The sequence below is a fragment of the Balaenoptera physalus genome, assembly GCF_965194825.1.
Source record: "Balaenoptera physalus genome assembly, chromosome: 14".
NCBI lineage: Eukaryota > Metazoa > Chordata > Mammalia > Artiodactyla > Balaenopteridae > Balaenoptera > Balaenoptera physalus.
The window spans coordinates 65,681,128-65,695,591 of NC_138893.1; positions in this window are offsets into that span (position 1 = coordinate 65,681,128).

Below are 14,464 nucleotides of genomic sequence, written 5' to 3' on the forward strand. Positions count from 1 at the left end.
ATAAAGTAAAATCATTTTATGAATACTTTCGGATAAGAAAAACATTATTAGGCAATAAAAACTCAATACCCTCTGTAATAGTTAGAAATCTATATTGAAAGTGACAGAAAGAAACAATTCAAATTGGTTTGGACAGTCACTTATAGTTTCACATAATTAAAGGTTCCAGATACAAGTTATCAGATTACTATTTATCAAGTAGTTTCAAGTTGTGACCCAGGCAAAGTACTTTTCTCTTTATTTTTTCAGATCTGCTTCTGTAGTATTAACATCCAAAAAGGACTTTGACAGTTCCTTGAGCTACTTTTACATTCTGTTCTAGATTCAAAGCCCCAGAATTGAGTCCAGTTGGTTCTGACTGACCTGAAAGGCCTCATGTTCTCATTCTTGAATTATGGCCAAGAGGATGTTAGGCACATATTGAATTACTCTAAGTGGTTAAACTACTCAGAGCCCACACAAAACATTGGGAGCATTCTCACCCAAAGTACATGCTGGAAAAGCTGAGTTCAGTTTTGGCAGGGCAGGAGAGAGGAAAAGAGAAAAGGAGCTGAATGGATGCTGGAGAGGCTATAGATAGTTACTAAAACCTGCCAATCCACAGGCATTTAGAACAAAAAAGAAAGTATTTTAATGACAAAAATGTTTTAGTTACTGGAACTTTACCCAATTTTACACAATTTAAAGGCAATTCTACACAAACTAAAAGGACTGCTAAAACAAAATTTCTGAAAGTTCAGAAAGTTAAAATTTCTGAAAGTTAAATTACTATTAACCTTACCTCTAATTTTTAAGTTGTTTGCTTTTTGGCAACAGCAAAGTCAAGATAAACAGTAGCTGAAAACTTAATCATTTAAATCTCAAAATATAGATATAAAAGCGTTCCCAGAGAAATATACTGCTCCTTATTTTATAGTTACAGTCTATTTGCACAAGAACATGCCACAGGCAAATGATTCAATTAATGCACATAACAAAGCTATATATTTGATATGATATCACAAATTGGGGATTACATAGCCTTTTAACCAGCTTACATAGCCACATAATATTGAAAAGAGAGTGTAAATCTTAAAAATGAGAATGTCATGATATTTCACTTAAATGGGGTAACTCCTTGATGGTAGAAAAATATCTTTCAAAAATGTTAACTATCACTGGTATCCAAGTTTTGCTAACAGTTGTTCAGAAAAAAATACGGGCAGTGAATGCAATATTGCTAATGCTTCACACAGCAGGAATAAAAAGCCAAGAGCTCTCAGTTATATTCTGAAGTTGTTGAATATTAAAATAAGAAAATCAAATGCAATGTATGTTTGGATGGTAACTGAGGCTCTTCAGAATCACAATTTTACATTTGCAGTCAATTTATCTCTTTATCCTTCTGAAGTAGATAAATTGTATATCACAGTTAACAGTAGGATAGTGCTTTTGAACAAAGCCAAGCATCTACCTTTTCAGCAAAGATACATACATGCCATTTTGCCTCCCATAAGATCCTAGCATATCTTTTTAAGTAGAAAACTCAGAAGGAGAAACAAATGTCAAACTGGGCAGAAATTCTTCTCTCTCAGTTGCCTTATATGGTAGTGAGTAATTCCTATCATATAGCAAATCTAGAAGATATGCACTTTGATACCACTGATAATTTACATTTAAATACTTAAGGATAGTAGCATTTTTTTCCTTCAAGTGACAGAAAAATGCAATTGACTACTTTCTTCGAAAAATTTGAGTACGTTAAGTATTCTCAAAATTAAAAAGAAGGCAGAGATGTGAGAGTAAGTATTCTGTTAAACAATTTTAATGAGAGTATCAAAAATTTAGTATCTTGTTCATATTATTGTTATGACTAATAAATGCTAGTTATCTAAAAATACATAAGGATGTGAATAATAGTTATTCACTCTTTCCGTGTGGTTGAGTTAGGTAGCAGTTAATAAGCAGTCAAAATATATGTTAGGCATTCAACAAGAACGTTTTAAATTTATCTGTTTTAAATTTATTCTGGGATAGCCTGACGTAAAAATTTGTTAGTGACCCCACAGAGCCCTGTCTCAGAGGACAATGTGGTTAAATATTTGGGGGGAAAAATAAGACTTCTATTCTTGCTAAGATTATTTCCCATAAATATTTTTCAATAAGCATTAACCCAACATTTTTTAAGACCCTCCTATTTATTAAGATAATGATAAGAACTAATGATATAAAGACAAAAAAGCCACAGTTCTAATTCTCATATATTTTAGGATTTAGTAGAAATGACACATGTAAATAGGTAAGCACAATACTGGGTGGCAAGAATAAAGACAGGATATAGAAACGATGTCTTTCAATAATCAACAAGGATGAGAGGTGAGTCAGGGAAGTAATGACTAAGATGGATTTTGAGGGCTATATGGGATTTTTGTAAGAGGATGGGAGAGAAGGGAGTACAGTTGACTCTTGAACAATGTGGAGGTTAGGGACCCTGACCCCCATGCAGTTGAAAATCTGAGTATAACTTTTGACTCCTCCAAAACTTAACTATTAATAGATTACTGTTGACTGGAAGCCTTACCAATAACATAGGCAATTAACACATGCATTCCACACTATCTTCTTACAATAAAGTAAGCTAGAGAAAAGAAAATGTTAAGAAAATCGTAAGGAAGAGAAAATACATTTCCAGTACTATACTGTATTTAACAATAAGGTAAGTTTACACCATCTGTTTACAAGAATTGTCTGTCAATATTTACATCAATATTGTCTTGTAAGATATAAAACACTGTAGATATTATACATATTACTAACACTAGGCATAAAAAATAAGACAATGTGAAAGCAAAATTCGTATTTATTTACAGGTCTGATGATCTATGCACTGACAACAAAGAAGCAGAAATATGATTGCTTTATGGTAGCCTAGTATAATCCATACAATTGCTTCACAATAGCCTCACCTCTACACTAATGAATAAATCATTATAAAAAATTTTGTGGCATACAGTATTACAGTCATATTCACAATGTAGTATTGGAAACTGTTACTTTTTTAAAAAAACCTCTTATCTGTGATGATAGGCTAACATGCATTTTCTCCAATTATGAGAGAGGTATACTGTATAGTACTATAATTCTTTGAAACCAAAATTATAAAACGGTAAGAAAACAAACACGTTATTAATTTTATATTAAATATCACTCACCTTATGCCTATGTAAAGACAGACTAGTATCTACATATATTTTATGCATTCATGACACACCTTTTTCTTAATTTTTTTCAATATGTCTAGGCTACATGGTTCATCTGCAAGTTTTTTTTCAAATTTTTAGAAATCTCCAAACAGTGTTTCAATATATTTACTGAAAAAAATCCATGTATATTTATTGAAAAAAATCCATGTGGACCCACACAGTTCAAACTGTATAGTTCAACAGTCAATTGTACAGGGAAGGTACAGTTGTGGTAGAACCATTCCAACAATGGACAAGTACACAGAGGCTTGGCTATACCAGATGTTGCTGCAATTATAAATTCACATCCTTTCTCTGAAAACCTTGCCAACAGGTGGGTGTCAAAATACAGATTTTTTTATAATAAGTAGTTTAGTCCATATATAGAAGATTATGCAACATTTCATTGGGGTCTGGGGCTGTATCTCGTAATCAAATACATTAATATTTATATAGTGAAATATGAATATCTACATTAAGTGGGTACATAGAGTCAATATGAGCCTCACAACAGGTCAGGATTGGTTTTGTCACCTGATGAACTACAAAAAAATTAATTGTTCAGAATGTCTTTAAATTTTAAAATTGTAAATAAGGGACTGTAAACCTATAATTCTTCAATTCATGCTTAATTGGTGATAATTTATAAGGGAATAAAGAGGGAATTGCAACAGATAAGTTGGAGGGTATAGCAGAGGTTAGAGATCATAAAGCTCATACATGTTAGAGCAAAGATTTGAAAATGAATGAGATTAACACTCAGGTCCATCTTCCCGGCTAAATGACACTGGTCATATATGAAGGACTACCTAAAAGCTGAAAGATATTTAGGGGAAACAATTCCAATCAGAGATGATGAAAACTTGAACTATGACAGAGAAGACAGGTTCAAAGAAATAAGAAGAGTTGAATATCTTAATTAGATTTTTTAAAGAGCAATTCACACTTGCCCTAAGAAAGCAGTTAGTATTTGAATGGGAAAAAATAATTGCAATATTTTAACTTAAATAAAAGGACTATATCATAAAATAAAAAGTGCATGGCCTTCCTAATTTTATATATGTGTGTATGTGTGTGTGTGTGTGTGTGTGTCTGGAGTGCATGCATGTGTGTTTCTGTATACATATACATATACATGCATGCAATACTTATATAAATTCCGTGAGCTGTTTAGGGTTAGAGTTATACACTTTCCTCCCATCACCATGATTTCTTCATTTTAATTGAAATATTTAACCTCATGATTAGAGGAGCATATAGTGATAGTCAAAATACAAGTGATCTTTTAAAAAGTACAAAATAAGATTAAAATCAAAAATAATGAATGACTTTAATACTTTGCTTTGAAAGCATAGTTATCTTTCATCTGTATCATCTAAATGATCAACTTCATCTGATTACCCACATATATGTCTCATATATCTGAAATGTCTCTATCAATAAAAAATAATTAGTCCAGATATACAGAGTGAGATTGAGGACCTAAACACAGAGATTATCCTAAGGCTGCCCACACTGCATCCTGCCCATCAGTGCCCCCAGAAGATTACCCAAATGGAAGGCCGAAATCCAGTCTGCTCTTTCTTTCATCAGGCTGTGTACACCTTGGCATGGGCTACATCAGTCTGGAGTAAGCGTTCACCTCTCTAAATTGTTTTCTGCACAGTGATTGAATTTTTGTACTCATTACTGGGGTGAGGGAGATTAAGTTTTCTTCTCAGAGAAGGATCTTTTACAAATTCTCAAAGGACCCTCTGTGCCAGTACCTAGAGTTACCCTTGTGCTAAGCCACCCTTCACCTGCTTATTGTCTTATCAGGTTTAACGATATCGAGAACCACTCCTTTCTAATTTATCTTCCACATAACTGGTTTCATGTAGTGAAACCTACATGGGCATTGCTTCTTGAGGTTCAAGAACATAAACGTCTCTGGATCTGCCACGTTATAGCCTAAGTGTTGCCCTCAGGCAAGATGTACACACATTGAAGATAAGGAGTCAGGCTCTGTTCCAACAAGTCATCAGAAGAACTGCTGTGACTATGGACTTAAGCCAGAAGTTGTCAAATCCTTATAGAGAGAAGCACATTCAAACATTTACAAACTGAGTTATGTTCTGAAAATGACTAAATCTATAACTCAATTTGCATACACAGAGTGAGAAATTGCAACGTAAAAACTCATTATATGGGTCATTACTATATACATTTTCCTTTAATACAGCCTAATTTCTGGCTTGGGTTTGAAGTACATTATTTGTTATATATGCTCAGAAAAAAATGAGACCACTAGGAGTTAAACAGAAATGTTAGTATGAAGAAAATTTTCATAGCACTTAGGTACATAAGAAAATCTAAATTTTATTTTTCAGGGTGTCAGAAGTCACTTTAAAATTAAAATAGCATGTTTATGAGAAATAAAGACCTTACGGGTTTTCTTGCATTTACTAAGTAAGAGTTATTTTTAATAACTGTGACAACCTATCAAGTGTCAGTGTTTCAAGTTATCCAGAAATCCTCTAGGGATAGATAGATAGATAGATATACATATATTTCACATTAAAGTGAAAACAAGTGCAGTATTAGTCAAAGGAAATCAACTTTAAAAATACGCAGTTGCAAAGTTCCATGTGCATTTGTATGTACATATAAGGTCTACATTTATATGTGTGTATATATGCATATGAAGAGTATAATGAGGAAAATACAGAATAAAATGTACAAGGAGATTAATGGTACCTTAGAGAAAAGGTTTCCAAAAACTAGTAAAAATAGATTCACACCAAAAAAATAGACTTTTAATTTAAAATAATAAAAATCAGTGTATTGTTTTTTGCAAAATTTGGATTACAGAAGCTTAAAATGCTTAGCACTTGGTTCAAAGTAAAGCAACTATTATTAAAGTTATCGCTTAAGGAGGTGTGCAGCAGCTTCAAAGAGAAAGTCTAGAATACCACACTACTTCCCCCTTTTAGGAAGTAAGCAGCACTCAGGAATCCCTCAGAAATTGCTGTCGACCGCTATGAGGAAGGTACTTAGTGGATAATTAGACAGAGCATAAAAGGAAATATAGAAAGGAGGGATTTTTCATCCCATATAAATATAGAAATTGAAGCATGCATGTTAAGAACTTCTAGGATATCACTGACATCTTCTTTCTACTTCTGACCAATTCTCCTCCACTAAATCTAAATAAATCAGGTAAATCAGCCTGAACTATTGGTGATATCCGATTTGCCTCCTCCTGTACCCATCAGTATCATTGAGGGAGTGATTCTCAGATTGCACAATGAGGGACTTCACTTCCTTGACATGCTTAGGATTTGAATTGAGCTTGTTGTGGTAGTGACAGCCTGCTGCTGTAACACACCTGTCCTTATTTCTTACAGCCACCAAAGGAGGGGCAAGTTTCTTTAGGCAGTATAGAGCGGAAAGATGGAATGTCAATGTATAGATGTTGATAAATATAGAAGTGCAGATAGATACCATGTTGTTCCAAAGAGGATTTTAGGAAGCTTATAGTGACATGGTCCAATTTGTAAATGATAAATAAAATGATAAGTGAGACATTAGAGATGTTAACAGTGGTTATTTTAGTGGAGTATGACTATAGGTGTTGTCTCTATTTAATTTTTATTCATGTTTTTCTTTCTTTTGGTATATAATTTTATTGTTTTTTATGTTCTACATTTAATTCTCATTTTGGTTATTAAGAAAAGTGTTATTTTGGCCAAAAATTTAGGAAGAGGGTGGAGAAGGATGGGCAAAATTAAATGAACACCAAAGGTCTCGCATGGCACTCTAAGAGAGTGACCACAGATTTGGCTCTGAGTTTTCTAGCAATTAGCAAAAACAAGATGTAACAATTTTAGTTATGTGTATTTAATAATCAAGAAAATCACTGATGAAAAACACAAAACTTATATTAGGCCTCAGAGAGCAAAGAAAAATATTTCTCAATGAGGTCATTTAAGGTTGTGTTGTAACTAATATTTTTAACAACTTCCCTTTGGTAGAAACAGTAACGTGATTTTGGAGTTTTTTCCTTCAAGAACTTCTCCACATGTAGGTATTTCAAGGATGGTGGCAATTCCCACCAATTCCCTGAGGGCATGAGCTGTTGCCACAGTGCACTTAGTATGCCTATAAAATGAAGAGGCAAAAGTCCTTAAGGAATGCTTTGTAAAAGCAAGTTTTGATATGTATTTGTGAATAAAGATCAGATATTATTGCTTTCTGGCAAGGATCTGAACACAGATACTTTTCAGTAAGGCCCCATCCCAATGGTTCAGCAGTTAACCAAGACAAAGTCAAGACTGACTCATCAAGAGGTGTCCAGAGAGGACTCATGCATAGATACCAAAAACATACAAATCCAGGAAACCCATGAAGAGAGTAAATGCTTCCCCACAAATAAAGTGGTTTATTTCATGCATATAAAAATAGAAGATCAGGGATCCACACTCCAATTCATGAACACAGCCAAATCATTTGTATCTTGGATATATATTTAAAGATAATTATACTATAGGTCATTTTTGAGCTTCAAATATTCCAATACAGTATCCAATGAATATCTAACCTTAAGAAGTTCCAGTCTTGCTGAAATTTTTAAATAAATTGAGAAAATATATACCTCTAGGAAACTTAATGAAATTCATTACTGCAAAGATATACTAATAAATAAGCTAGTTAAACACTGGAAGATATTATATAATATGTACTGACTAATGATTGTGATCTTTGGAATAGCTGAGGCAATCATGTCCAGTTTTCCATTAAAGCTGATATTTGTTAATCTATACGAAGTCTCTGATTTTTACCATTTTGACCCCTCCAAGTGGTGATTTTATGTCGTTCAACTTAATAGTTCATGATAACAAAATTATTTCCTATCCTCCTGGGAGAATATCTGTCTTCATACTTTATATCAGGAGTTAGAATCCAGACACTAAATATACCTATATGCATAGTTAAAATTGACTCTCTTATCATAGAAATAGAGTGCACTTTGTTTATTGGCACCCTGGCATCCTTCTTTCTGTTTTCAAGAGTTTCTATTTCTGTGATCTGTGCATGCTGACAGTTACCTTATTCCAGAGGTGGAGTTTATAACCTAAGCTAAGGCAGTAAGCAGTGGCCACAGTGATTGGTTGGTTCAGAGGTGGACATGTGATAAAATGGGCTAAACAGAAGGGATTAGTGACTTTGGGGGGAATGTTACAGATATTAATTTGGAAGCATACAGAACATGGAGAACAGATAGGTTAGACTGAGACATAAGGAAAGCCTGTCTTAAAATGAAGTTATCATCAATGAAATCAAAGCTGAAAAATCACTAAGCTTAAAATCAAAGCTTGAAATTTAAGCTTAAAATCACTAAGCTCTTGGATCAATCCTTTCCTGAAGCCTAACGATGAATTCTAGAATTTCAGATTCATAAGTCAATAAACTTACTTTGTTTATGCTAATTTGAGTTGTATTTTCTGTTACTTTCACTATAAAGAATCTTAACACATATGTGAAGGTACTCATAGACAGGGATGTGTGTATAGAAAATCATTAAAAATGTATTACACATAAATATTACACAAATTTTTTGTAAATTAATCATAGTCTATCACTTTAACAGTACTTATATTTAAAATCATGTATAAATATGTGTATATATTTCTTATTGTCTTCTAGAGAGTACACTCAATAATTTTTTTTTTGTAATAAATTTATTTATTTATTTATTTATTTATGGCTGTATTGGGTCTTCGTTTCTGTGCAAGGGCTTTCTCCAGTTGCGGCGAGCGGGGGCCACTCTTCATCGCGGTGCGCGGGCCTCTCACCATCGCGGCCTCTCTTATTGCAGAGCACAGGCTCCAGACTCGCAGGCTCAGCAGTTGTGGCTCACGGGCCCAGTTGCTCCGTGGCATGTGGGATCTTCCCAGACCAGGGCTCGAACCCGTGTCCCCTGCATTGGCAGGCGGATTCTCAACCACTGCCCCACCAGGCAAGCCCACTCAATAATTTTTAAAACTTTTAATACAACTAGTGGTGATGAGTGCTAGCTTTGGATTTCTGGTCTGATATGTGAATACAAATTCTGTGGGATTTTACTGATGTGATAAACAGATATAAGACAGGAGTAATTGCGGAGAAAAGGAAATATCATTGACCTTACACATTTCAAAGGTTCACGAGTCCTCAGTTACCCTGAAGAAGGAAACTCTCCTCATTCTTAATGATGCAAAATCATGCCAGCCATTAATTATATTCCAAGACAGAAGTGCCTCCACTACCAGCTTCCCTATTCTTGATATATGAACCTCAATGTACAAACAAACAGAGTAATAGCTGTTTATATCTGACAGGCTTTCAGAGGGGCTGGGGTCAGAGATAAAAGCATTTGAAGTGAGAAATAGACGTAATCATTAAAGAAGGAGCACCTAATAGCATGATTCAATTTGGTCTAATCAGAAAAAAACAAACGGAGTGACAGAAGCTATTGGAGATGCACTGAATATATCTCTATGATGGCATTTATAATCTCAAGATTTTAAGGGGGAGAGTTTTATGTATGAAAATATATGAGTGGGAGAGAGGAAAAAAGGGAGCGACAGATCGAGAGAGAGAGAGAAAAGCCTTAGCGTGTTTTGCTGTTGATGAAGCAATTTAAAAAAATATCACCTCATTTGGGTTTTGCAACAAACCTACACGGTGTGAAAGGCAATTATTATCATCCTCATTTTAGAAATGATGAAAGGGAGGCTGATGTCCTGTGTGGCTAAATGACTTTAGTACAGCCAAACAGCTAGTAGATGGTGGACTTGGGATTATATTTCAGATCTTCTGACTGCAAATTCTCAGAAGTTTTATACCAATTCTACATTATAATACACCACTCATAAACCACAAATAAGTATTAAGTCTAAGAAGATGCTAATATAATTTCAAATGGAAAAGCTTTGAATATTTTGTCATATCCTAGTCTAACAGGTTTCAGCTCTATTGCTTGGCTCTGATGTATCTTTGCTTACCTTCTTATTTCAAAAGACTGTTTTCCCTTTCTCTCTCAATAAATTTATCAGATTATATTGATTACTCTTGGAAATAACTATAAGGTATAGTTTGGCTGAAATCATCTTTTGAAAATTCTTATAAAATACTTAAGAATTCCTATAGCTGACTCTGTGCGCATCTTTAAATACTCTAAATCCTCTGATACCCCTTCACTTCCTACATGAAAGTTAGAAAAGCCAAATAGTTGTTTTCCCCATATCCCTTAGATCAAGGAGTGGCCATTTGATCCATGTCTGAGTCACAAAATACAAGTGGAAAAATCTGGTTGGTGCTTCTGGAAAGTTTGACTTCTCCCCAGTAAAGAAAGTTACCACATTTGGTGCATCTTTTCCCTTCTTGCTTTAACTTTGGGTACAATAACTGCAAACGCAGCAGCAATCAATCCTGAAATATCCAGATAATGGTTTTTGGTCCCTGAAACCCTCAAAACTACTTAAAGCATGTTAAGTATGCTTTATGTCACAATTTAGAACAGACAGTCTAAACAGCATCATTAGGTAATATACACATATTCATCATACACATTTGCCTGGGGGCAAATAGGTACCCCTTAATCAAAGAACAAATTTGTCTCTACCATGCTAATATCTTTCAGGGGGCTGGCATTTCTGTTGGATTAAGTATCTTGTTGATGAAGACTTACTTTTCAGGCTTATGTCATATGCTCCTGCCTCCTGAATATTTGCTGCAAAAGTAAGTCGCTTTCCCCACTGCCACCACCTTTCCCTTATTCACACCCTTCCATCTAGCAACAACGCCTTCTCATTATCCTCTCTTCTGTAACACTGCCTGTTGAAGTCTAGTTACAGTCTTTCAAGCTTGTCTGAAACAACATCTCTTATACAGAGCCTGCTTTATACCTATAACCAAACTATTTTTTTCCTTTTAATCTCCTTGGAAAATGTTTTACTTCTCACGTGACATTTATATCACACACATTATTAATTTTTTGAGTGTACTAGTTCCATTCCCTGCCCTCTGCAAAATTATCACCATCACTCCCAGTAGAGCATAAAGCTCCTTGAGGGCAGGGAGAGAGTATGTGATTCATTTTCCTTAGCCACACAGTACCTGGCACAGATCCTGATATTGGTGTGATAGCCACGGATACCAGGGGTTGATAGAGTTGATTTCTCTATGAAAAGTGATTATCTTTATCATGTCCTTCTTTACTGCTACATACTTGTCAAAAATTATAGTCAGAAAAGAGGATGAGCTATCTCCTTGAATCTTAACATTTAGAGAGTTTTGTTTTTATAAATAAAGAAGGATCTCAAGAATAAAGATTCCCAAAAGGAACCCCTGCATATCTTTAGCAGGGTTGGCAAACTACTGCACACAGGCCAAATCCAGCCCACTGGCTCTTTCGGCGAAGTTACATTGGAACACGGCCAGGCTAATTTGTTCATGTATGATCTAAGGCCACTTTTGTACTACAAAGGCTGAGTAGTTACCCCAGAGACCATATATTATATATAAGCCCACAAAGCCACCGATATTTACTATCTGGCCCCTTACAGAAAAGTTTACTTAAATCTTGTTATTAAAATGGTCAAAAGCAACAATAATTCAATGGTCAAATAAGTTAGAGAAACAAAATTTAAGTTTTCATAAGGCAGACCTTCTCTGAACCTGTGATTCCTATTAAATATTACTTGTATTCCTATTATGTATTACTAATTTTCATGTCATTTCTCTGACTTCCCAAGTATTTTTGATCAATGGAATTTCTTTTAATGGACTGTATCTCAGGCCCAGTTACCTGAGGATCATCAGTTTGGCTAATGCTGCTTTAGGGAAGTGCAAGAAAAAAAAAGAAAAAAACTGAATTGCAGTTTTTCCTTTAAAGTATTGCCCTCATCTGATAATATTTAACTCTCTGTGAATTCACTTATTCTTCTAGTGATTTTTTCTAATATAATTAAGCCCCTTAGCAAACTTCCCTGACCCTTGATAAAAGGACCACTTAAGCTTCCTTCAGGTAAAAGTTAAAACATACCTCGTACTATAAACAAGTAAGGCAGTAATTATCTCAGTGACATGGATAATGAACATCAAAACAGCTGCAAATGTACTTGAGGGGAAAATCTTCGATCTCAGGTTTAAAATTATTTAATCTAATATAAATGGAGCCAGTAATACCAGGTGTAGGTACATTAATGTGATTGATTACACAATCAATAGCCCCATTAGACGTAGAAACTACTTTGTGTTTTCTTATTAGTTCTTTTTTTTTTTTTTTTTTTTTTAACATCTTTATTGAAGTATAATTGCCTTACAATGGTGTGTTAGCTTCTGCTTTATAACAAAGTGAATCAGTTATACATATACAATATGTTCCCATTTCTCTTCCCTCTTGCATCTCCCTCCCTCCCACCCTCCCCATCCCATCCCTCTAGATGGTCACAAAGCACCGAGCTGATCTCCCTGTGCTATGCGGCTGCTTCCCACTAGTTATCTATTTTACATTTGGTGGTGTATATATGTCCATGACACTCTCTTACCCTGTCACATCTCACCCCACCCCCTCCCCATATCCTCAAGTCCATTCTCTAGTAGGTCTGTGTCTTTATTCCCGTCTTGCCACTAGGTTCTTCATGGCCTCTTTTTTTTTTTTTTTCCCCTTAGATTCCGTATATATGTGTTAGCATACTGTATTTGTTTTTCTCTTTCTGACTTACTTCACTCTGTATGACAGACTCTAACTCCATCCACCTCATTACAAATACCTCCATTTCATTTCTTTTTATGGCTGAGTAATATTCCATTGTATATATGTGCCACATCTTCTTTATCCATTCATCTGTCGATGGACATTTAGATTGCTTCCATGTCCTGGCTATTGTAAATAGAGCTGCAATGAACATTTTGGTACATGACTCTTTTTGACCTATGGTTTTCTCAGGGTATATGCCCAGTAGTGGGATTGCTGGGTCGTATGGTAGTTCTATTTGTAGTTTTTTAAGGAACCTCCATACTGTTCTCCATAGTGGCTGTATCAATTTACATTCCCACCAACAGTGCAAGAGTGTTCCCTTTCCTCCACACCCTCTCCAGCATTTATTGTTTCTAGATTTTTTGATGATGGCCATTCTGACCGGTGTGAGATGATATCTCATTGTAGTTTTGATTTGCATTTCTCTAATGATTAATGATGTTGAGCATTCTTTCATGTGTCTGTAGGCCATCTGTATATCTTCTTTGGAGAAATGTCTATTTAGGTCTTCGGCCCATTTTTGGATTGGGTTATTCGTTTTTTTGTTATTGAGCTGCATGAGCTGCTTGTAAATCTTGGAGATTAATCCTTTGTCAGTTGCTTCATTTGCAAATATTTTCTCCCATTCTGATGGTTGTCTTTTGGTCTTGTTTATGGTTTCCTTTGCTGTGCAAAAGCTTTTAAGTTTCATTAGGTCCCATTTGTTTATTTGTGTTCTTATTTCCATTTCTCTGGGAGCTGGGTCAAAAAGAATCTTGCTGTGATGTATGTCATAGAGTGTTCTGCCTATGTTTTCCTCTAAGAGTTTGATAGTGTCTGCCCTTACACTTAGGTCTTTAATCCATTTTGAGTTTATTTTTGTGCATGGTGTCAGGGAGTGTTCTATTTTCATACTTTTACATGTACCTGTCCAATTTTCCCAGCACCACTTATTGAAGAGGCTGTCTTTTCTCCACTGTATATGCTTGCCTCCTTTATCAAAAATAAGGTGCCCATATGTGTGTGGGTTTATCTCTGGGCTTTCTATCCTGTTCCATTGATCTATATTTCTGTTTTTGTGCCAGTACCAAACTGTCTTGATTACTGAAGCTTTGTAATATAGTCTGAAGTCAGGGAGCCTGATTCCCCCAGCTCCATTTTTCGTTCTCAAGATTGCTTTGGCTATTCGGGGTCTTTTGTGTTTCCATACAAATTGTGAAATTTTTTGTTCTAGTTCTGTGAAAAATGCCAGTGGTAGTTTGATAGGGATTGCATTGAATCTGTAGATTGCTTTGGGTAGTAGAGTCATTTTCACAATGTTGATTCTTCCAATCCAGGAACATGGTATATCTCTCCATCTATTTGTATCATCTTTAATTTCTTTCATCAGTGTCTTATAATTTTCTGCATACAGGTCTTTTGTCTCCTTAGGTAGGTTTATTCCTAGATATTTTATTCTTTTTGTTGCAATGGTAAATGG